The sequence below is a fragment of the Manis javanica genome, chromosome X (assembly GCF_040802235.1).
Source record: "Manis javanica isolate MJ-LG chromosome X, MJ_LKY, whole genome shotgun sequence".
NCBI lineage: Eukaryota > Metazoa > Chordata > Mammalia > Pholidota > Manidae > Manis > Manis javanica.
The window spans coordinates 66,400,659-66,425,152 of record NC_133174.1 but is presented as its reverse complement, the minus strand read 5'-3'; the positions used below and the strand labels follow the sequence as shown (position 1 = coordinate 66,425,152).

General features: G+C 42.2%; 1 long non-coding RNA gene across 1 annotated transcript; it reads left to right on the top strand.

Annotated features, from left to right (window-relative positions):
* Positions 1 to 2,874: 2,874 nt before the first annotated feature.
* On the top strand, positions 2,875 to 23,051 carry LOC140847429 (uncharacterized). The gene is made up of 2 exons (XR_012127419.1): positions 2,875 to 3,061; positions 22,600 to 23,051. It is a non-coding gene; the product is annotated as an uncharacterized lncRNA (long non-coding RNA).
* Positions 23,052 to 24,494: the final 1,443 nt, after the last annotated feature.

Sequence of the window (24,494 nt, the reverse complement as noted above, 5' to 3'; positions counted from 1 at the left end):
AAATAAGACTTAAATATATATATATATAAAAGATCAATGAAACTAACAGCTGGTTCTTTGAAAAGATAAACAAAATTGACAAACCTTTAACTAGACTAACTAGGAAAAATAGATAATTCAAATAACAAAATCAGAAATTAAAGAGATGTTACAACTACACCATAGAAATACAAAGTATGATAGGAGATCACTATGAGCAATTATATACCAACAAATTGGACAAAGTTATGTGGCAACAAAATAGAATAAATAAACAGAAGCTTAGAAACAAAAAGTCATCCAAGACTGAATTATGAAGAAATAGAATATCTGAATAGGCCAATTTTTGCCAAAGATTGGTCCTTGGTCTCATGGCAAGAAAGAATTCAAGAACAGATGCTAACGTGGTTGAGTTTTAACAGTTTATATAGAAAATAAGAGTATAGAGAAAAGTGGAAATGCATGTCTGAGAATTGGGCATGGGCAAACCCAGAGACACTCACTAGGAAGAAACAGTAGGGAAACTTTTTATGCAGACGGAGATGAATATTCACTAGGTGGGGATAGGTTTCAAAGGAAACAGGTGGGGTCTTCTTGCAGTTCAGACTTGCTCCACCCTTACATCAGGCAGGGGAGTTTTGGCTATATTTGCCTCACATCAGAACTATCATGGCATGGGAAGGTATGATTTTTGCTGTGTTAATGAGTGTATAATGTATTTTGGGGTGAAGTTTGGGTCATCTTCTCCATATTGGAACCAGCCAATTTGGCCATTCTGTTAGCTATAGCATCACATCCCACATCCTGCAAGAACAGTTTACAAAGAATATTTAGAATGCAAAAAACCAGTTGGCTGATGTCCCTCCCCCTCCTTGCTCATGTCTGGCTGTGTACCTACTCTTAACATTCTCCCTTCAAGGAATGTGGACCCTTGAAATCTTGCAATAAAAGATGGATATTGGTAATTTTTCTGTTACTGCTTCTTGCTAAAGAGGGGTATTGTCCCTACTTATAAGTCCAGCAGTTCCTTGCTATCTGTCAGGGAGAGGAAGAGTTGTGGAATTGCTCAGCAGTGGCTGAGATGAACAAGGGTGCATAAAAGGATGTGGCTAGGTTGCACGGTTGCAGATGTGCATCTTCATTAGCATGAAGAATGGGTTGAAATCCTTATCTAAACATCATCTGGAGTTGAGTCTTCTGTAATCTGGAGAAAATAAGCTTGACAAGGAGATTAAGAATGTGTGGCTGGAATATGAGAACTAGTAACATTAAGAAACCAATTCTAATCTTGGTTTTATGGCAACATAGTCCTCAGTACCATTGCCAGTTTTTGTAGGTACAAGAGTTAAAAGTAGAAATGTATATTAGGGTCTGATTACATAGTGACCCAGGTACTGTCCCTAAATAGGGTCCCAATCCATTATTACTTCTGAAACAGAAACTGATCTTTATAACCAGTATGGATACCTTGCCCATGCTTTCAGTAGTTGGATTGCTCTGACCTCTAGCCCATGTGGAGCCTTTGGTCCATTGTTGGTTGACTGATTGAAGGCCTCCATTTATTCTGTCCTGTCTGGTGTTAAAGTAAAGATTGTATTATAGAAACATACTTTTTCTCTAAAAATCACCCTCATTTTTATCAAAGATAACTATTTGTTCATAAATTAAGTCCAACAAATATGGTCTGATTATTTTCATAAGTCCAATAAAAATAGTGATATTCTTTTAAATCTGTGTTAGCAGAACTTTTCATGAGGAACTCGGATTGAATTTTCAAAGACTACTCAAGGCCAGGGATTCCAAGGCAAGAACTTGTCATCAGGCTTTGACTGCAGTACCTATAGATTTGGAGAAATTCCTCTCTTCTTGAGATTCTCAAAATATCTTATGTTTCCCGCACTTGCCAGAAAGTGATCTTCCTTGCAAGGATAACATTGCAAGTGGCTAAAATTGCAATATTTCTAGTGAATCTCCATATCAATAGGTGTTTCCAAGGGCTGGAGAGAAGTAATTCATATCCATATCAATAGGTGGTAACAAGAGAGGTTGGGACCTGGAATATACACCTGGACCTGAGAGGTCTGGTGAGGCCCTTTTGCAGCCAGATAATGAGAGATGTGGGCAAGCAATAAACAGGTTTCTCCCACTTTATTTCCCCATTTGACTGATTTTGGCTTCAAACTCTATTTGTTCTGGGCTGGGAACATAGTTTCCTCCCAGAGTTACACTTGCTCACCTGATAAGGTTTCTGGGAATCCTGTGAGCAAGGTAACAGGCTAATTTTCCAAGACTTTCATTGGCTTCATAAGGTCAACCTTAGTTTCTTATAGCTATCTAGTCATGTTTGAGTAATATGCATGTCTCTTTTTTCAAATATGACATTCCAGTTAAAGCCTTTGTAATATAACCAAAGTTTCCAATTGTGTCCTGCTAAAAGTAGAACAGATTCTTACTGGATTTATGCAAGTATCTACATTGTCATAAAAATAATGCAGAGAGTTGAATACTAAAAGGATAAGGTAGAAAATATTTCATATTCTGCTTATAATTACCAAAATTGCTGGAAAAGCAAATATTAGAGAACCAGCAATGTTTTGAAAGGGCAAGCTCCCAGATTCTATTTCAGCCAGTTGGGACCTGGATTCTATTTCAGCCAATCGGGACCTGGATCCTATTTCACCCAATCGGAGCTTAGTCCCTCTCTCCCCTCCAGTCAGCAAGAACACCCACCACACCTGGACCCTGCCAACTGACCAAAGCCATGACTCATCACCCTCCAACTACCCCCAGGCCCAGCCAATCAGCCAGGGCCATGGCCATCACCCCCCCAAACCGCCCTGGAAACCTATAAAACTTTTGTTCTGGGGAAAACGCCCTCTCTTTCTCTGGCATCTTGCCACTGCGTTGCTGTAGATGAGAGATTGAGCTCGAGCTAGCTCAAATAAAGGCTCTTTGCTTTTGCATCGGTGTTGGCTCCTTGGTGGTCTTCTGGGATTCACGACTTTGGGCACAACATTTGGGGGCTTGTCCGGGATCCCAGAGACCCCCAGGACCCCCAAACCGGAGAGCCCTGTGCCGGCTGGTGAGTGCACTCAGTTATCTGTCTGTCTTTGTCTGTCTGTGTCTCACTGTTTTTATTCACGAACAAGCCTGAAGCCTGTATACGCCTGTATAAGCCTGTAGGAGCTCCAATCTGTATCAGGGTCGGCATTGACTTAAGCGGATGCGCTGGCAGGTCATCGACCGGGGGTCTTGGGAGACGTCCCTTGCTCCCATCTGGAGGATGAAGTCCTCATCTGTGAGGAAAGTTGGCTGCTGCTGCAGTCCAACAGGCCTTCAACTTACTTTCAGTTTTGCCTCCGCGGCCGCGGCAGATTCTTCTCTGTAGGTGCTGTTTGTTGTTTGTCGTGTTTGTCTTAGTCTTGTTGACAGAAGAAATGGGACAGACTCAGACGACCTCCTTGTCTCTCATGACAGACCATTTTTCTCAGACGTTAGGGAGAGAGCTCACAATTTGAGCACGGACGTCAGGGAAAATTTCATGTTTTCTGCACCTCTGAGTGGCTGTCCCTTAACTTTGGCTGGCTGCCAGAGGGAACATTCAATCCAACCACTCTCTTACAACCTCAGTGTGGAAGTCCAGAAGGGTCGGTGGCAGACTTTTTGTTCTAGTGAGTAGCCAGTTTTCAATGTCGGATGGCTGCCAGAGGGAACCTTATCATTATGTCTCAGTCTGTATATTTGTGTGTCTAAGTGTGTAAATGAAAATATCTTTCTACCTCCAGATGGTATTAATGAAATTGATTTAAAGACAAGCACTTCTGAAAATTAGGCATTCTAAAACTTCCAGAAAATCTGATAAAAAATGTTAAGCATTAATGCTAATTTGAGTTTGGCTAAGGTCCACATGTCCTTGTAGTTATCAGCTGCCTAAGTTTACCTAAGGTCATTTAAGTGGATGTTATCTGCTAAATCTTTTAAGAATAAAATGCTTAAAGGCTTGGCTTTGTCTAATATTCAGTACAGTTCTTGTAAGTAATCTAGCATAGTTGTTACAAATGAGTGAACTAAATAAGTGTGGCAAGTGAACACCTTTTTAATTGTGTGTTACAGTGTATATACCTACCTACAGCCTGAGAATCTTTGTGGTAACCTAAAACCTTAAAGTTTTGCTAAGTTAAGAAGATATACTTTACGGTTAGTGAGAGATTGTGCTGTAAAGCTCATAGTTACAGAAATTATAAAATGTTCATAAATTTGTCAATCTAAAGAATGCTAGTGTAACCGTTTACAATAGCCTACTTCTCAGTGTTCACTGAAAATTAAAGTTTCTAATGGTTTTGAGTTCTCATTAAAACTACTTAAAGTAATAAAGAAAACATTTCTGTATGCTAAAAGATGTATGTTTTAATAAGAGAAAGTATAAAGAATGGAAATTCATTCTACATGCTAAAGAGTGTATCTTTTGATAAAAGAAAGCAACTTTGTTCTGAAGTACAGCTGTTTATTTAAAAAGGGAGAACTGAATGTAAAAGGCAGTTGCAGAAAGTTTGTGAAAGAATTGATATGGTCATGCTATGTGAAATTAAAGCAAGTGAGTCTTGATATCAAGTACACAGCAAAATTAGAATTTTGTTTCCAGTTAAAAAAAACAAAGTTTTCTTTAACTGTGAGTCTGCTCTTAAAGTTGAAAACTTGCAAAAGGTTCTCTAATTATTTTATCAAAGCAGTTTCTCATGCTTAAAGTCCCAGTGAGTTGCCAGAATATTTTTTTTTTTAATGAAATCTTATATGTCAAAGAAATAATCAATCCTCCCATGTTTTCTTCCATATGTTGCCTCTATAGCTTTTCTTCTTCCTTCCTAATTACAACCCGTAAATAGAATTCGTGCCTCATATCGAATTTACTGAGTATCATAATTCCTTCAGGTGGTAAAAATACCTCTAGACAAGTGCTGGACATAGAAGCCACAGGGCATAAATCTGCAAAGAAGTAAAAAGCTAACCTTTTCAAACAATATGGCTTCTCTCTCACTTACCAACTTTACATTTCCCTGTATGGCCCCGGAAGATGACTGGTTAGCCAGAGATGGGTAAGATTCCTCAAGGGAGGAACAACCTAAGACAGGCACAGTCGCAGGGGGGCCATCAGGTGAGAAATTGGGGATCCACAGAGGTGAGGCTCAGAACCTCACACCTCCCTGTTTTGAGAGAAATCTTCTGCATCTGTGGATGTTTTACTGCCCTTGTCTAGCTTGGATTAATACTTAGTCCGTAGGCACACACCTGATCATCTACATTTGCCCTCTTACAGCACTAAACTATGTTTTCTACCTTTATCTTGCATCTACCTACCACTTCAGCATTTTATTAAAAATAAAAACAATAATAATAAAGGGAGAAATGTGGGATTCACATATAAATCAAGTATAAAAATCAAACAAAAATTCATATTTGACCTGATTGTTTATAGTTCATAATGCGTGATCAAAACCAAAAGTTTCTGTGATGAATGCCCTTGTACTGTTCACCATGTAAGAATTTATTCACTATGTAAGAATTCGTTCACCATGTAAGAACTTGTTCATTATGTTTCAGAAGATTGGAGACTGACGAGAATTAGGCTTGAGATGGATTAATGATTGTGCATTGAGCATTGACCCCCCTATACAGAATTTTATTGTTGTTAACAACCACTTGATCAATAAATATGAGAGATGCCCTCTCAAAAAAAAAAAAGAAATCTTAATATTAAAAAGACTAAAAGCTAAAGTTTGTTAACAACTGTGTAACCTTTATTTGCCTTTGAAATATTTTCTTGTCATTCTGGTTAAATAGATAAGTGTTGCTTCATAGCAACCTATAATCCTATTTAAGCAAGTGCCCAAAAAAGAAATCAAATGCAAAAGAGGTGCTTTTACCTCTAGTTAACTCTGATATTTTCCAGAGGGCCCCTGGAACATGTCAGGAATTTTTTCTCATTTGGAGAAAGTATTTGACTAATTTGGCTTATTTATCATATATATATATATACCAGGAAGCACTGTCAAAGAGAATGATGCTAAACATTGTTACTGAATGTTTTTTTTATCATTAATCTACACTTACATGATGAATATTTTGTTTACTAGGCTCTCCCCTACACCAGGTCCCCCCTATATACCCCTTTACAGTCACTGTCCATCAGCGTAGCAAAATGTTGTAGAATCACTACTTGTCTTCTCTGTGTTGTACAGCCCTCCCCTTTCTCCCACACCCCCATGCATGCTAATCTTAATACCCCCCTTTTTCTCCCCCTCCCTTATCCCTCCCTACCCACCCATCCTCCCCAGTCCCTTTCCCTTTGGTACCTGTTAGTCCATTCTTGAGTTCTGTGATTGTGCTGCTATTTTGTTCCTTCAGTTTTTCCTTTGTTCTTATACTCCACAGATGAGTGAAATCATTTGGTATTTCTCTTTCTCTGCTTGGCTTGTTTCACTGAGCATAATACCCTCCAGCTCCATCCATGTTGCTGCAAATGGTAGGATTTGCCCTTTTCTTATGGCTGAGTAGTATTCCATTGTGTATATGTACCACATCTTCTTTATCCATTCATCTATCGATGAACATTTAGGTTGCTTCCAATTCTTGGCTATTGTAAATAGTGCTGAGATAAACATAGGGGTGCATTGGTCTTTCTCATACTTGATTACTGCATTCGTAGGGTAAATTCCTAAGAGTGCAATTCCTGGGTCAAATGGTAAGTCTATTTTGAGCATTTTGATGTACCTCCATACTGCTTTCCACAATGGTTGAACTAATTTGCATTCCCACCAGCAGTGTAGGAGGGTTCCCCTTTCTCCAAAGCCTCGCCAACATTTGTTGTTGTTTGTCTTTTGGATGGCAGCCATCCTTACTGGTGTGAGGTGATACCTCATTGTAGTTTTAATTCGCATTTCTCTGATAATTAGCGATGTGGAGCATCTATTCATGTGTCTGTTGGCCATCTGTATTTCTTTTTTGGAGAACCATCTGTTCAGTTCCTCTGTGCATTTTTTTATTTTTTTATATAATTCAGCTTTAATTTGGTTTAGTATTTTACAAAAATATAAGAAAACAGATTTTTTTTCCGGTCATTCATTTAATAAGTATTAGGTAAATTGTATAATATAATTAAGTTCAAAGAAATGAAAAATCATTGTCATTCAATTATTAAATGTGGTTACGAAACATAATATTCTTTAATTTCCAACTTCTCTTACCATAAGATCCTTTCAAAATATCCCTATTTTTTATGTTTCATGCACTACACTATGTATTCTAATACCATGGTCCAGTAATACTCATTTAATTCTCAAGTGAAGAAAAATTATTCTGAAGTTTAAAGTATCACTGATACAATAAAGAGTGAGATAATGTTGGGACCAATTAGCTCATTGGTGAGATTTTTAGGATTCCTAAGTTTAGCAAAGTCGTAATTAGTGTGAATAGGTGTGTGCTTGTGTGAAGGTACCCATATATGTGTGGTGTGTTTAAAAAGTTTAAGCAGATGTTTGCTTAGATTAATAACTGTTGGCATAAATGTAGTTTCTGAATACTAGTAATAGGTCTGTTTCACCTGTTTTGAAAACTCCCCTGTAATGTAAATATACTTTATCACAAACATTGAGTTAATTACATTACAGTTGTCTACTTTAAAGTTTTTTTTTGTTTTGTTTTGTTTTTTTGTTTTGTTTTGTTTTGTTTTTTTGAGAGGGCATCTCTCATATTTATTGATCAAATGGTTGTTAACAACAATAAAATTCTGTATAGGGGGGTCAATGCTCAAAGCACAATCATTAATCCACCCCCAGCCTAATTCTTGTCAGTCTCCAATCTTCTGAAGCTTAACGAACAAGTTCTTACATGGTGAACGAATTCTTACATAGTGAATAAATTCTTACATGGTGAACAGTACAAGGGCATTCATCACAGAAACTTGGTTTTAATCACGCATTATGAACTATAAATAATCAGGTCAAATATGAATACTTGTTTGATTTTTATACTTGATTTATATGTAGATCCCACATTTCTCCCTTTATTATTGTTATTGTTTTTATTTTTAATAAAATGCTGAAGTGGTAGGTAGATGCAAGATAAAGGTAGAAAACATAGTTTAGTGCTGTAAGAGGGCAAAGGTAGATGATCAGGTGTGTGCCTATGGACTAAGTATTAATCCAAGCTAGACAAGGGCAGCAAAACATCCACGGAGGCAGATTTCTCTCAAAACAGGGGGGGTGAGGTTCTGAGCCTCACCTCTGTTGATCCCCAATTTCTCACCTGATGGCCCCCCTGCGACTGTGCCTGTCTTAGGTTGTTCCTCCCTTGAGGAATCTTACCCGTCTCTGGCTAGCCAGTCATCTTACGGGGCCATACAGGGAAATGTAAAGTTGGTAAGTGAGAGAGAAGCTATATTGTTTGAAAAGGTTAGCTTTTTACTTCTTTGCAGATTTATGCCCTGTGGCTTCTATGCCCAGCACTTGTCTCGAGGTATCTTCACCACCTGGAGGAATTATGATGCTCGGTAAATTCGATATGAGGCACGAATTCTATTTACGGGTTGTAATTAGGAAGGAAGTAGAAAAGCTATAGAGGTAGCATATGGAAGAAAACATTGGAGGATTAATTATTTCTTCGACATATCTTCTTGATCTTCTTGTAGAGTACCTTAAGCATGTATAGGTTTTAAACTATTAACTTGCAGACACATATTAACATAATAGGAATATGGTGACATAAACTAAGCAACTCCATAATTACCAGCAATCTCCAGTGAAGCCAAGAACCCCAGTTAGGCACCCTAGACGTTTGAGAAAATTTGTCTATGATATGATGGATATTGTCCAACTGTACTTGAACAGTCTGAGAGAAATCAGACAAATTAAAGCAACCCATTTCTGGGACCTGTTCACATCCCATATGTTCTTTTAACCATAGATAGTCTATAGTCATAAGATTTTGGAGTGCTACAACTTGCACCCCTTCCAACTCCTGGTTGAGTTCCAACAGTACAGATCTGGTCAAATTCGTTGTCTCACTGTATGCACATGCCAGCCTAGACATCTCCCTCCTCATTCCAATGGCAAGTCCAGGAAACGGTGGGGTGGATGCAGCCACAACCGCAGCATCGTCTGGATCCCTGTGGAGGCTTTTTGATGATCGTCCCCCGGGACAAGTCCTCCAGAGAGTGCTGATGCCGGAAACTCCTCATATCGTATCTTAGTTCATTTTCTGGGTAGCCAAGCTAGGCCTTGATCTTCTGCATAGAAACAAACAGACCCTTTGCCCACACTTTGACATGCCCTCTATACCACTGTGTAGAACTAATTGGAGGTCAGCACACAGGAACTGCTTTTTTTTTTTATTAAGAATAAGGAATATTATCAGAAAAGAGTACCTCCATAGCTGATCATCTGACACCCTTTAAGTAATCAACATTAAGGATGTTTAAAGCATGCGTTGATCTTTGATTTACCAATAGTTTTATCCTATCAAGGAGAAGTACCCCTTTTCTTTCTTTCTTTCTTTTTTTTTAATCTTTAATCTACACTTACATGAAGAATACTGTCTTTACTATGCTCTCCCCTATATCAGGTAGCCCCTAAAAACCACATTATGGTTACTGTCCATCAGCTTAGCAAAATGTTCTGGAATAACTACTTGTCCTCTCTTTGTTGTACAGCCCACCCTCCCCTTTCTCCCACCCCCCATGCATGCTAATCTTAATACCCCCCTTCTTCTACCACCCCTTATCCCTCCCTGCCCACTCATCCTCCCCAGTCCCTTTCCCTTTGGTACATGTTAGTCCATTTTTGGGTTCTGCAATTCCGCTGCTGTTTTGTTCATTCAGTTTTTCCTTTGTTCTTATACTCCTCAGATGAGTGAAATTATTTGGTATTTCTCTTTCTCTGCTTGGCTTATTTCACTGAGCATAATACTCTCCAGCTCCATCCATGTTGCTGCAAATGGTTGGATTTTTCCACTTCTTATGGCTGAGTAGTATTCCATTGTGTATATGTACCACTTCTTTTTTATCCATTCATCTACCAATGTACATTTAGGTTGCTTCCAATTCTTGGCTATTGTAAATAGTGCTGCGATAAACATAGGGGTGCAGCTGTCTTTCTCAAACTTGATTGCTGCATTCTTAAGGTAAATTCCTAAGAGTGGAATTCCTGGGTCAAATGGTAGGTCTGTTTTGAGCATTTTGATGAACCTCCATACTGCTTTCCACAATAGTTGAACTAATTTACATTCCCACCAGCAGTGTAGGAGGGTTCCCCTTTCTCCACAGCCTCGCCAACATTTGTTGTTGTTTGTCTTTTGGATGGCAGCTATCCTTACTGGTGTGAGGTGATACCTCATTGTAGTTTTAATTTGCATTTCTCTGATAATTAGTGATGTGGAGCATCTTTTCATGTTTCTGTTGGCCATCTGAAATTCTTTTTTAGAGAACTGTCTGTTCAGTTCCTCTGCCCATTTCTTAATTCGGTTATTTGTTTTTTGTTTGTTGAGGCGTGTGAGCTCTTTATATATTCTGGACGTCAAGCTTTATCGGATGTGTCATTTTCAAATATATTCTCCCATACTGTAGGGTTCCTTTTTTTTCTATTGATGGTGTCTTTTGTTGTACAGAAGCTTTTCAGCTTAAAATAGTCCCACTTGTTGTTTTTTTTTTTTTTGCTGTTGTTTTCCTTGCCCGGGGAGATATGTCCAAGAAGAGGTCACTCATGTTTATGTCTAAGAGGTTTTTGCCTATGTTTTTTTTCAAGAGGTAAATGGTTTCATGACTTACATTCAGGTCTTTGATCCATTTTGAGTTTACTTTTGTATATGGGGTTAGACAATGGTCCAGTTTCATTCTCCTACATGTAGCTGTCCAATTTTGCCAGCACCATCTGTTGAAGAGACTGTCATTTTGCCATCGTATGTCCATTGCTCCTTTATCAAATATTAACTGACCATAGATGTCTGGGTTAGTGTCTGGATTCTCTAGTCTTTTCCATTGGTCTGTGCTCTGTTCTTGTGCCAGTACCAAATTGTCTTGATTACTATGGCTTTATAATACAGCTTGAAGTTGGGGAGTGAGATCCCCGCTACTTTATTCTTCTTTCTCAGGATTGCTTTGGGTATTTGGGGTCTTTGGTGGTTCCATATGAATTTTTGGATTATTTGTTCCAGTTTATTGAAGAATGTTGCTGGTAGTTTCATAGGGATTGCATCAAATCTGTATATTGCTTTGGGCAGGATGGCCATTTTGATAATATTAATTCTTCCTAGCCATGAACATGGGATGCGTTTCCATCTGCTTGTGTCCCCTTTAATTTCTCTTAAGAGTGACTTCTAGTTTTCAGAGTATAGGTCTTTCACTTCTTTGGTTAGGTTTATTCCTTGGTATTTTTTTTTTTTTGATGCAATTGTGAATGGAGTTGTTTTCCTGACTTCTCTTTCTGTTGGTTCATTGTTAGTGTATAGGAAAGCCACAGATTTCTGTGTGTTCATTTCATATCCTGCAACTTTGCTGTATTCTGATATCAGTTCTAGTAGTTTCAGGGTGGAGTCTTTAGGGTTTTTTACATACAGTATCATGTCATCTGCAAATAGTGACAGTTTAACTTCTTCTTTACCAATCTGGATTCCTTGTATTTCTTTGTTTTGTCTGATTGCCGTGGCTAGGACCTCCAGTACTATGTTAAATAACAGTGGGGAGAGTGGGCATCCCTGTCGTGTTCCCGATCTCAGAGGAAAAGCTTTCAGCTTCTCACTGTTCAATATAATGTTGGCTGTGGCTCTTTCATAGTTGGCCTTTATTATGTTGAGGTGCTTGCCCTCCATTCCCATTTTGCTGAGAGTTTTTATCATGAATGGATGTTGAACTTTGTGAAATGCTTTCTCAGCATCTATGGAGATGATAATGTGGTTGTTGTCTTTCTCTTTGTTGATGTGGTGGATGATGTTGATGGACTTTCGAATGTTGTGCCATCCTTGCATCCCTGGGATGAATCCCACTTGGTCATGGTGTACTATCCTTTTGATGTATTTTTGAATTCGTTTTGCTAATATTTTGTTGAGTATTTTTGCATCTACGTTCATCAGGGATATTGGTCTGTAGTTTTCTTTTTTGGTGGGATCTTTGCCTGGTTTTGGTATTAGGGTGATGTTAGCTTCATAGAATAAGTTTGGGAGTATCCCCTCCTCTTCTATTTTTTGGAAAAGTTTAAGGAGAATGGGTTTTATATCTTCCCTGTATGTCTGATAAAATTCTGAGGTAAATCCATCTGGCCCAGGGGTTTTGTTCTTTAGTAGTTTTTTGATTACCACTTCAATTTTGTTGCTGGTAATTGGTTTGTTTAGATTTTCTGTTTCTTTCTAGGTCAGTCTTGGAAGGTTGTATTTTTCTAGGAATTTGTCCATTTCTCCCAGGTTTCCCAACTTTTTAGCACATAGGTTTTCATAATATTCTCTAATAATTCTTTGTATTTCTGTGGGGTCCGTAGTGATTTTTCCTTTCTTGTTTCTGATACTGTTGATTTGTGTTGACTCTCTTTTCCTCTTAATAAGTCTGGCCAGGGGCTTGTCTATTTTGTTTATTTTCTCAAAGAACCTGCTCTTGGTTCCATTGATTTTTGCTATTGTTTTATTCTTCTCAATTTTATTTATTTCTTCTCTGATCTTTATTATGTCCCTCCTTCTGCTGACCTTAGGCCTCAGTTGTTCTTTTTCCAATTTCGATAATTGTGACATTAGACCTTACATTTTGGATTGTTCTTCCTTTTTCAAATATGCTTGGATTGCTATATACTTTCCTCTTAAGACTGCTTTTTCTGTGTCCCACAGAAGTTGGGGCTTAGTGTTGTTGTTGTCATTTCCTACATATATTGCTGGATATCCATTTTGATTTGGTCATTAATCCATTGATTATTTAAGAGTGTGTTGTTAAGCCTCCATGTGTTTGTGAGCCTTTTTGCTTTCTCTGTACAGTTTATTTCTTTTTTTATGCTTTGTGGTCTGAAAAGTTGGTTGGTATGATTTCAATCTTTTGGAATTTACTGAGGCTCTTTTTGTGGCCTAGTATGTGGTCTATTCTGGAGAATGTTCCATGTGCACTTGAGAAGAATGTGCATCCTGTTGCTTTTGGATGTAGAGTTCTGTAGATGTCTATTAGGTCCATCTGTTCTAGTGTGTTGTTCAGTGTCTCTGTGTCCTTACTTATTTTCTGTCTGGTGGATCTGTCCTTTGGAGTGAGTGGTGTGTTGAAGTCTCCTAGAGTGAATGCGTTACATTCTATTTCCTCCTTTAGTTCTGCGAATATTTGTTTCAGGTATGTTGGTCCTCCTGTATTGGGTTCATATATATTTAGAATGGTTATATCCACTTGTTGCACTGAGCCCTTTATCATTATGTAATGTCCTTCTTTGTCTTTTGTTACTTTCTTTATTTTGGAGTCTGTTTTGTCTGATACCAGAATTGGAACACCTGCTTTCTTCTCTTTGTTGTTTGCCTGAAATATCTTTTTCCATCCCTTGACTTTAAGTCTGTGCATGTCTTTGGGTTTGACGTGAGTGTCTTGTAAGCAGCATATGGATGGATCTTGCTTTTTTATCCATTCTATGACTCTGTGTCTTTTGATTGGTGCATTCAGTCCATTTACATTTAGGGTGATTATTGAAAGGTATGAACTTATTGCCATTGCAGGCTTTAAGTTTGTGGTTACCAAAGGTTCAGGGTTTGCTTCTTTACTATCTTACTGTCTAACTTAACTCGCTTGTTGAGCTTTTATAAACGCGGTCTGATGATTCTTTATTTCTCTCCCTTCTTATTCCTCCTCCTCCCTTCTTCATATGTTGGGTGTTTTGTTCTGTGCTCTTTTTAGGAGTGCTCCCATCTAGAGCAGTCCCTGTAAGATGGCCTGTAGAGGTGGTTTGTGGGAGGTAAATTCCCTCGACTTTTGCTTGACTGGGAATTGTTTAATCACTCCTTCATATTTAAATGGTATTCGTGCTGGATACAGTAGTCTTGGTTCTAGTCCCTTCAGTTTCATTGCATTAAGTATATCATGCCATTCTCTTCTGGCCTGTAGGGTTTCTGTTGAGAAGTCTGATGATAGCCTGATGGGTTTTCCTTTGTAGGTAACCTTTTTTTTCTCTCTGGCTGCCTTTAATACTTTGTCCTTGTCTTCAATCTTTTCCATTTTAATTATTATGTGTCTTGGTGTTGCCCTCCTTGGATCTCTTGTCATGGGAGTTCTGTGTACCTCTGTGTTCTGAGAGGCCATTTCTTCCCCTAGTTTGGGGAAGTTTTTGGCAATTATTTCTTCAAAGACACTTTCTATCCCTTTTTCTCACTCTTCTTCTTCGGGTATTCCTATAATGCGGATATTGTTCCTTTTTGTTTGGTCACTCAGCTCTCTTAGAATTCTTTCATTCCTGGATATCCTTTTATCTCTCTCCACATCATCTTCTCTGCATTCCTGTTCTCTGTTTTCTAGACCATTAATGGTCTCTTGCATTTCGTCCATTCTGTTTTGAAATCCTTCCAGAGCTTGTTTTATTTCTGTATTCTCCTTCCTTAGTTCTTGCATATTTCTCTGCAAGTCCATCCGCATTGTTATGACTTTTGTTTTGAATTCTTTTTCAGGAAGACTAGCTAAATCTATCTCCCCAGGTTCCTTCTCAGGGGAAGATGTAGCAGATGCTGGAGCTGTCTGGGTTAGTCTTGTCTGGATCATATTATTTTGCCTTTTCATGTTGACAGGTGCTATTGACTCTCAGCTGGGAGGGCCAAACTTTTCACTTGCTACTGGCCTTTCTTTACTGGGACAGCTGCGACCCCCACTGGCTTGTGTTGGGTAATTGTGTGTAGGCTGGGTCTTTGCGTCTTGCCTGGCTGAAGTGTAGGAATTTTCCTTTCTGCCTTTCTGTGGGCGTGTTTTGCCTTAGGCTGTTTCTCTGCTTTCGCAATACTGGGAGGCGTGATGGACTGGGGGGGGGGGCTGTTTGGCTGTTTACCTCCGTGAGGGGTCTCAGAGCTGTTGCCCAGGGGGTTAGTGCGCCCAGTTTTCCCTGTAATTTCCAGCCACTGGGCTGTGACCTGTGTTGTTTCCATCTAGCTGTTAAATCCCTGTCCCTTTAAGACTTTCAAAGAGCACTGGCTTTTCTTTGTCACAGGGGCATCAGCTTCAGCACACGCTCAGAGGTCTTGCTGCCCTATTTCCCTAGTTTCCAGCCCTCCACGCATGCACTGTGTCTGCGCTCTGGTGTGGGTGGCTGGAGCTTGCTGTTTAGCAGTCCTGGGCTCCCTCTCCCTCCTGCCGGGAGCTGGGGGGAGGTGTGCTGGGGTCCCGCTGGCCAGGGCTTGTATCTTACCCCTTTCACCAGGTGTTGGGCTCTCACACGTGTTGATGTAGTCAGGCTGTTGTCCTGTGTCTTCTGGTCTCTCTTTTAGGATTAGTTGTATTTGTTGTATTTTCAAAAATATTTATGTTTTGGGGAGGAGATTCCCACTGTCCTACTCACGCCGCCATGTTGGCTCCACCTGAATGTTTTTTTGTTACAGAATTATCCGAATTTCCTTATGTCAACTGTCTTGCAGTAAGCTCTCATCTTATCTTTAGCCATTGTCATTTGTAAGTCTTTTGTCATTTATAGTCACTGTTTTATTACTCCTAAACTAGTAAATAACTAAATTTCAGCAGAACAGGTATTAGTTACATAGGGTTAAGTAACCTAAAGAAGATGATTTTGTGGCTTTTTGTTTCAGATATTGCTGATAAAATGCTTTAAGCTTTTTCTCTTAAGCTGACAACAGTTTATTAAATAACTATCTTTATAAGCAGAATTGAAAATTTATATTTCTCTCTACCTGATCCCTCCAGAACTTAAAAACTCTCAGTGACTATTTTTATATCTCATGGCAGTATGTTTATTTGCATAAGTTCAATAAGAACCTGCTTTCCTTATAAGAGGACCAATTAAAAACACAGGTTATAGCACCAAAGCTTTGACTGGAATGTCATACCTGAGAGACATATGCATAAACTCAGGTATGATCAGCTTTAAGGAACTAAGGTTGACTTTATAAAGCCAAAGAAGCCCCAACGAAGCACCTTGGAAGAACTGGCCTGGTACCTTGCTTACAGAGTTCCCAGCAGCCTTACCAGTTGATTAAGGAAGGTCACTTCCTGGCAGGTGCAGAAACCTCGAGTAGAGAGGAATTCATCCAAATCTACAGGTACTGCAGGCAAAGTCTGATGGCAAGTCTGGCTTGGCTGTCTGGCCTCAAGAGGCCTTTAAAAGTTCAATCTGAAATTCCTTACAAAAAGTTCCAGCAAAGCATATTTAAAAGAGCCTGTGTAATCAATTGCTCTTCTTGCTGCACTTATGCAAATAATCAAGCCAGCTGTTAATTATTTTCTTAACCTGGTTACTTCTAATAAAAAAGAGGGTGATTTTAGAGAAAAGTATTGTTTCAATAATGCAGCCTTATCCATACTGAATCCTAATACTAGTCATTGGGACATAAACTAGATCCAGAATTCCAGCTTCTTCAAAATATCTAGCTATGTTTTAGTTTTCTCCTGTCATTGCAATTAAAATTTTACTATTTCTAGTTCTCATATTCAACCATGCATTCTTAATCTCATCAAGTTTGTCCTTCCAGAATGGAAAATCCAACTCCAGATGTTGTTACATAACCTAAGAACACAATTTGTTTTATCTTGCCTAGAAGCCACAAAACTGCAAATAGTAATAGAAATGAATCCTGGAATAGAAGCGCCAACCTTCTGAGGCCCTCTCAACTGACCAGTGATGGAGACCTAGCTGTGTAGAATCTAAGCATTTAGTGAAGACAGCAGGTTAGCCTAAGCACAGCCATCTTAAGAAGCCCAGAGGCCATTTTCTGAATATGTGACTCAGAAAGGCCTTGAAAAACAAGGTGAAAAACAAGTTAGTCAGCCACTGTTAATTGTAGTGACCTTTAGTTAGCTAACCTCAAATCAGTTAATCATACATACCAAGCTTATCTTGCTAGAACCACCCTAAACATTCCGAAAGTGATTTTATCTAACCAGACCCCCGGGATGTGGCGTCAGCCGAAAATTTATGTGTCTATGGACAAACACTGTATTGTAGTTGTGGAAAATTTTGCCTCTTTGAAAATGCTATAAAACATTCTGGTTTTAGCTGCTCAGGGTCCTTGTTGAGACCCGCTGCGTCGGGCTAACTTGGACCCCAGCTAGCTCGTTCCTGAATAAATTCCTCTTGCTTGTTGCATCAAGAGACGCCTTTCGTGAGTGATTTGGGGTGGCGTCCTCCTCTGGGAGAATCCAACATTTGGGGCTTCTCCAGGATCGTGCGCTCACCCCGCTTCACTCCCGAAGTCGCTCTTGGAGGAAGAGGTAAGATTAGTGGCGCCTTGGGTTGTCTGTGTTCTGTTTTTTGTTTTTCAGTGAGACTGGTCGGAATTCTGAAAGGATACCCGTTGTCTGGCAGCTGTCTCGATCCCGTAAAGGGGTCGAGACTGCGGTCGGTAGACGTACTAGGAGTACTGCAGGCTGCAACCCTGGGGGACGCCTCGGGGAGGTTGGGGGGCCAGGGACACCTGGTAGCCTCCCGTCTGTTTTTCTGGCAAAGTGAACCTGATGAGATAGGGTTGATTTTTGGGCGCCGAGAGTATCAACCCTCTGATTCCTTTCGGTTTCTGTTTGAGAATCTGAGGAAAACAAAAAGCAGCCGCTGTGTGTCTAATTTGTGTGTGTCTTTGTTTTTTGTGTCTTTTACGTGTCTAATTATTGTTATACTGACAATGGGACAGACAGTGACGACCCCCCTTAGCCTGACGTTAGATCATTGGATGGAAGTCAGAGCGAGGGCACATAACTTGTCAGTAGAAGTGAAAAAGGGACCATGGCAGACTTTCTGTACCTCTGAATGGCCCACCTTCAATGTTGGGTGGCCCTCGGAGGGGACTTTTGATCTCCCCACTTTATTAGCAGTAAAAGCTGTTGTCTTCCAGGATTCGTCTCGAGGACATCCCGATCAGCAACCCTACATTGTAGTCTGGCAAGAGTTGGTGGAGAACCCACCGCCCTGGGTAAAGCCCTGGGTGCAAAAGAAAATGGGCCCTCAAGTTTTAGCTGCCCAGACTCAACCTCAGAAAAAGGAAAAAGAAACTACCAAAGTTTACCCTGATACTCAAGATTTGCTTATGGTTGATGATCCCCCTCCCAATCCTTACCCTCCCGCCCCTACGGCACCCCCGGCGCCCCCAGCCCCGGCACCCTCAGTCCCTGATGCTGAGGCAGTGGGGCCGGCTCCACGACCTGCCCAGGGCACTCGGCGCCACCGAGGGGTCACCTTGGACCCACCGGGTATTTTTCCTCTTCGGTCTTATGGAGTTCCCATCCTTGGGGAAGAAGGGGACCCGCCTTTCCAACCTCTGCAATATTGGCCCTTCTCCTCTGCTGATTTGTATAATTGGAAAGCTAACCACCCGCCCTTTTCAGAGGAACCGCAGAAACTAACTGGTCTGGTAGAGTCCCTGATGTTTTCCCACCAGCCCACCTGGGATGACTGTCAGCAGCTTTTGCAGGTGCTCTTCACCACGGAAGAGAGAGAGAGGATTCTCCTGGAGGCATGAAGGAATGTGCCTGGAACCGACGGGCGACCTTCGCAACTCCCTCATGACATAGAGAGGGGGTTCACGTTGACTAGACCCAACTGGGACTTTAATTCTCCAGAAGGTAGGGAGCGACTAACCATCTATCATCAGGCTCTGGTGGCAGGTCTCCGTGGGGCCGCAAGACGCCCCACCAATTTGGCCAAGGTAAGAGAGGTCATCCAGGGAGCCACTGAAGCACCCGCAGTATTCTTAGAGCGCCTGATAGAAGCCTTCAGGCGGTATACTCCCTTTGATCCCACTTCTGAGGAGCACAGTGCTTCAGTGGCCCTTGCTTTTATCGGACAGTCGGCACCCGACATTAGAAAAATCTTCAGAGATTGGAAGGCTTACAGGATTTGTCGCTGAGGGATTTGGTGAAAGAAGCAGAGAAAGTTTATCATAAGAGAGAGACTGAGGAAGAGAAGGAGTTAAGGAAGGAAAAGGAAAGGGAAGGTAAAGAGGAAAAGAGGGATAGGAAGCATGAGAGAAATTTAACAAAGATCTTGGCCGCAGTAGTAGAAAGTAAGGGACGCCCGCCCTCTAGTGGTAGAACTAGTAAGGCAGGGTCCCTGGGCAACCGACCTCCTTTGGATAAAGATCAGTGTGCGTACTGCAAGGAAAAGGGGCATTGGGTGAAAGAATGCCCTAAGAAACCACCGCAGGGACCTCCGAAGAAGGTGTTGTCTCTGCTAGAAGATGAGGATTAGGGAAGACGGGGCTCGGAGCCCCTCCCCGAGCCTAGGGTAACTCTGAAGGTGGAGGGGCAACCCGTTGAGTTTCTGGTGGATACCGGTGCTCAACATTCAGTACTGACCCAAGCTAGAGGCCCCCTTTCTAGCAAAAAGTCTTGGGTGTTCGGGTCCACGGGTCAGAAACAATATGCATGGACTACCCAAAGAACAGTGGACGTAGGAGTGGGACAAGTAAACCACTCATTCCTTGTTATACCGGAATACCCTACACCCTTGTTAGGAAGAGACATCTTGACCAAAGTCGGGGCCCAAATATCCTTTCAGGCTGAAGATACCCGAGTGACTGATAGAGAAAAGAAACCTTTGGGCCTAAGTATTCTGTCCATAAGATTAGAGGACGAGTACCGCCTTTTTAAGGAACCAGAACCCTTCCGAGTTAGTCAAAGGTGGCTTAACCAGTTTCCAGGGGCCTGGGCGGAGACGGCCGGTATGGGGCTTGCTGTAAACCAGCCCCCGGTGGTCATAGAATTGAAAGCCTCAGCCTTACCAGTAACTGTGAGACAATATCCAATGAGTAAAGAAGCCAGAGATGGAATTAGGCCCCATATCCAGAGGCTCATAGGGCAGGGGATATTAGTAAAATGTAAATCCCCATGGAACACTCCCTTGCTGCCTGTAAAGAAAGCGGGAACAGGAGATTATCGACCAGTGCAAGATTTAAGAGAAGTTAATAAGAGGATACAGGACATTCATCCCACCGTGCCGAACCCTTATAACCTGCTAAGCTCTCTGGCCCTGGAAAACACCTGGTATACAGTCTTAGATTTAAAAGACGCCTTCTTTTGTTTGCGCCTGCACCAGAGTAGCCAACCGCTGTTTGCTTTTGAGTGGAAAGACCCCTCCACAGGAACTACTGGACAATTGACCTGGACTCGCTTGCCACAAGGATTCAAGAATTCACCTACCCTCTTCGACGAGGCTTTACATCAGGACTTGGCCTTTTACCGAGCCTCCAACCCACAGGTAACCTTGTTACAATATGTTGATGACTTACTGATAGCCGCCCCTACACAGGAAGTCTGCCAAGACTCCACTGGAGCCCTTTTGACTGAACTTGCTAAGTTGAGGTATAGGGCATCTGCCAAAAAGGCACAGATCTGCCAACAACAAGTGACTTATTTAGGGTATTCCCTGAGAGAAGGGAAAAGGTGGCTTACTGAAGCCCGGAAGCAGACTGTGACGCAGATCCCGGTCCCTACTACTCTGCGCCAAGTCCGCGAATTTCTGGGAACAGCAGGGTTCTGTAGATTATGGATACCCGGATATGCCACCTTAGTCGCCCCCCTGTACCCCCTAACCAAAGGGGCAACCCCGTTTGTTTGGGGACCTGAACAGCAACAGGCCTTTGATGAAATCAAGAAGGCCCTCCTGTCGGCACCTGCTCTGGCCTTGCCAGACGTGACTAAGCCGTTCGTCCTTTTTGTGGATGAACGGAGTGGAGTGGCTCGGGGAGTGTTGACCCAGCAATGGGGACCTTGGAAGAGACCTGTCGCCTATTTGTCAAAAAAATTGGACCCAGTGAGTAGCGGATGGCCTGCCTGTTTGAGAGTAGTGGCGTCCGTGGCCCTCCTTGTTAAAGATTCTGACAAACTGACACTGGGACAGAAACTCACTGTGGTTGCTCCACATGCGTTGGAGAGTGTAATTCGGCAGCCACCCGAGAGATGGATGTCGAATGCCAGAATGACTCACTACCAAACCTTACTCCTGAATCGTGATCATGTGGAGTTTGCCCCCCCTGCCATTCTAAACCCGGCCACTCTGCTCCCCGATTCGGGGAAGGAAGTGCTTCATACATGCCAGGAAATCCTGGCTGAGGACACAGGAACCCGCCAGGACTTGCAAGATCAGCCCCTAGGGGGAACGGGACTCCTGACTTGGTATACGGACGGGAGCAGTTACATCATAGATGGTAAGAGAATGGCTGGAGCTGCAGTAGTAGATGATGACCGGATTGTATGGGCCAATGGACTCCCAACGGGCACCTCTGCACAGCGAGCAGAACTCATCGCCCTGACTCAAGCCCTAAGGATGGCAGAAGGTAAGAGACTTAACGTCTACACTGACAGCCGATATGCCTTTGCCACTGCTCATATACACGGGGCTATTTATAGACAGAGAGGGCTGTTAACTTCTGCCGGGAAAGATGTTAAAAACAAACAAGAGATTTTAGATTTGCTAGAAGCCATCCATAGGCCTAAGGAAGTAGCGATAATACATTGCCCTGGACATTAGAAAGATGACTCTCCAATAGCTCGAGGAAACCGGAGGGCAGACCAAGCCGCAAAGCAAGCAGCTCAGGGAATGAACATTTTACCCCTCCAAGTGTGTCCGGAAGCCACCCACATTAAGAGCTTCCAGTATACACCTGAAGATCTCGTTTGTATAAACAAATTAGGGTTCAAGAGATATACAAGTCTGAAGAAGGGAAAGTTGTCCTGCCCCAGAGAGAGGCAGAAGAATACTTAAGGCAATTGCATCAATTGACACATCTGGAAGCAAAAAATCTAAAAACCTTGGTTCGAGACTCCCCTTATCATGTTATTAGATTAGGAAAATTGGTTGATGAAGTTGTAAAAAATTGTGTTCCCTGTCAATTAGTAAACGTGAGTAAAAATCAAGCAATATCTGGAAAAAGACTTCGAAGAGATCGCCCAGGAGCTTATTGGGAAGTTGACTTCACTGAAATTAAGCCTGCTAAGTATAAATATAAGTACCTTCTAGTTTTCCTAGACACATTTTCAGGATGGACAGAGGCGTTCCCCACAAAAACTGAGACAGCTCAGATGGTGTCTAAAAAGATCCTTGAAGAAATATTTCCCAGATTTGAGATCCCAAAGGTAATCGGCTCAGACAACGGCCCTGCCTTTGTTGCCCAGGTAAGTCAGAGATTGGCCAAGATCCTGGGGACGGATTGGAAATTGCATTGTGCATATAGGCCCCAGAGCTCAGGACAGGTAGAAAAGATGAACAGAACTCTAAAAGAGACCTTGACTAAATTGTCCATAGAGACTGGCTTATGTGATTGGTTGGTCCTCCTTCCCTTCGCCCTGTTTAGAGTCAGGAACACTTCCGGCCACTTTAGACTAACGCCTTTTGAAATAAAGTTTGGGGCCCCAGCCCCGCTTCAGTCAGCACATCTTCATACATTCCCTGAGTGTGCAACTAATAAGTTTTTGCTTGAAAGGTTACGAGCCTTGGAGGCTGTGCAGAAAGAGGTGTGGGCCTCCATCAAGGAAGCCTATCGGCCAGAGGACCTCTCAGTGCCTCACCAGTTCCAGGTGAGAGACCCTGTCTACGTGAGAAGGCACCGGACAGGAAACCTCGAGCCACGGTGGAAGGGACCTTTCATCGTCCTCCTGACTACTCCCACAGCTGTGAAAGTGGACGGCGTCTCTTCCTGGATACACGCTTCACATCTAAAGAAGGCACCCCCGTCGGACCCGGACTGGCGAGTAACTCGGACTGATAACCCCCTTAAGCTTCGCTTGTGTAAAAAAAACTATGTTATTAGTGATTCTGATGCTCCTGCTACTTCCAACCCACCAGAACCCTAACCCCCATGAACCCAGGTTACTGACATGGCAAATCATTACCCCAGCTTCCCACCAAGTAGTAGTCCAGTTAACAGAACAGCATCCTAGGGGGACTTGGTGGCCTACCCTCACTGTAGACATATGTACTCTCTTCAAACAAGACCCTTGGCACGGAGGTAGAATAGGGAGGCCAGGATGTGGATCTCGGGCTTCTATGAAAGAACTCCAAGATACCTGCTTCTATGTGTGCCCAGCCCCCTCAACCGATCGTGCCAAGGCCTCACAGTGTGGTGGGCAGACAGACTTTTTCTGCAAAAATTGGGGTTGTGAGCAGACTGGGACATGCTATTGGCTAACAGGGAAGTCTCCTCCAGGCCTTATAAAGGTCCAGCGGAGCACCACTCGCAACCAATGCATGACTAACCCTACCTGCAACTTAATTGACATCTCCTTTACAGATGCAGGAAAAAAGGTGACAAACTGGGAAATAGGGCTTATGTGGGGACTACGACTTTACCAGAATGGATATGATAATGGAGTCTTGTTTATGCTCAGGCTTAAGGTAGAGACCCTTCCAGCTGCCCCAGTAGGACCCAATACTGTCCTAAGAGATCAGCCATGTCTCCCAAAGCAGACCCTAGTCCTACCAGTAGACACTGCCACCATTTCCGCCATCCCCACCCTTGGCCAAGTAGCCCCCTTTCCTGGCACCGGACAACGCCTCCTCAACCTTCTCGAGGGGGCTTTCCGGGTTTTAAACACCACCAACCCTAATACTACCGAATCCTGTTGGTTATGTTTTTCCTCTGGACCTCCTTATTATGAAGGACTGGGGTTGTTAGGCAGCTTTAACAATACAACCAGCCACGAGATCTGTAGTTGGGGCAGCCACAAGACGCTGACTCTGACCGAAGTGACTGGAAAAGGGAAATGCCTAGGCACAGTTCCTCCCACTCATAAGAATCTGTGTAATGAGACCATACCCATAGCCTTCTCGGGTGAAAACAGGTATCTAGTCCCTCCTCCTGAGGGATGGTGGGCTTGTAATACTGGACTGACCCCATGTGTTTCCACCTCCGCCTTCAATTCTTCCCGTGATTTCTGTATTATGGTCCAGTTAGTGCCTAGGCTGATGTACCATGATGATCTCTCATTTGTAACAGAATTTGAACCCAGACAGAGATTTAGAAGAGAACCAGTCTCACTGACTTTAGCCGTGTTGTTGGGAGTAGGAGTTGCAGCTGGAGTAGGAACAGGGACGGCTGCCATCATCCAAGGGAACCAACACTATGAGGGACTGAGGGCAGCTATTGATGAAGATTTAAACACTATAGAGCAATCTATTACTAAGCTTGAAGAGTCCCTAACTTCTCTTTCTGAAGTAGTGCTGCAGAATCGACGAGGACTAGATCTACTGTTCTTAAAAGAAGGAGGATTGTGTGCAGCCCTAAAAGAAGAATGCTGCTTCTATGCAGACCATTCTGGAATAGTAAAAGATTCAATGTCTAAACTCAGAGAAAGACTAGATCAGAGGAAGAGAGAACGG